The following is a 486-nucleotide window of genomic DNA, read 5'->3' as shown; positions in this document are numbered from 1 at the left end:
TTGGGCTGAAACATCGTATTTGTTACTTACGTACCCTTTTCTGTTATTATAATAATTTCCTATAATCATCATTATCTTTCATTATTCTGGGAGTTATCCTAACTGACATTGCTGGTTTCATCACTGCATCACTATCTATAGCCACAATTACACTGGTAGTCCATCTGATAGTGTTCGTGTTACTTTTCTTTGAAGCGATAATTTCCCAAATACAAATGATTAATACGACAAGCAAGATAAACAAGCAGGAATGGATGTAATAAACCCTGAACACAGTAATCATTATGTTCTCTGGTCGGCTTTCCAAATGGAAGATAATAACATACAGCGTTATGCCCGACCATTACATGTAGCGCACTCTCGTAAGTTAATTCCCCGTAATCACGCAACCAGGGAGAGGGGTCTCACGCAGGTAACGCCTGGGAAAGCGTTAGGCGGTAACGGCGACTGATCTCGTCTAGATTCTTATTTTTGGCTCACGTTTCT

The 486-nt window shown here is 39.9% G+C and overlaps 1 protein-coding gene across 1 annotated transcript in view; it reads left to right on the top strand.

Annotated features, from left to right (window-relative positions):
- Positions 1 to 486, top strand: part of LOC119589478 — a gene marked incomplete at its 5' end in the record, with an annotated part of 91,173 nt that overhangs the window by 29,737 nt on the left and 60,950 nt on the right.

The sequence above is a fragment of the Penaeus monodon genome, chromosome 25 (assembly GCF_015228065.2).
Source record: "Penaeus monodon isolate SGIC_2016 chromosome 25, NSTDA_Pmon_1, whole genome shotgun sequence".
NCBI lineage: Eukaryota > Metazoa > Arthropoda > Malacostraca > Decapoda > Penaeidae > Penaeus > Penaeus monodon.
Note: the sequence above shows the minus strand (reverse complement) of the source record. Positions and strands in the feature narration are given on the sequence as shown.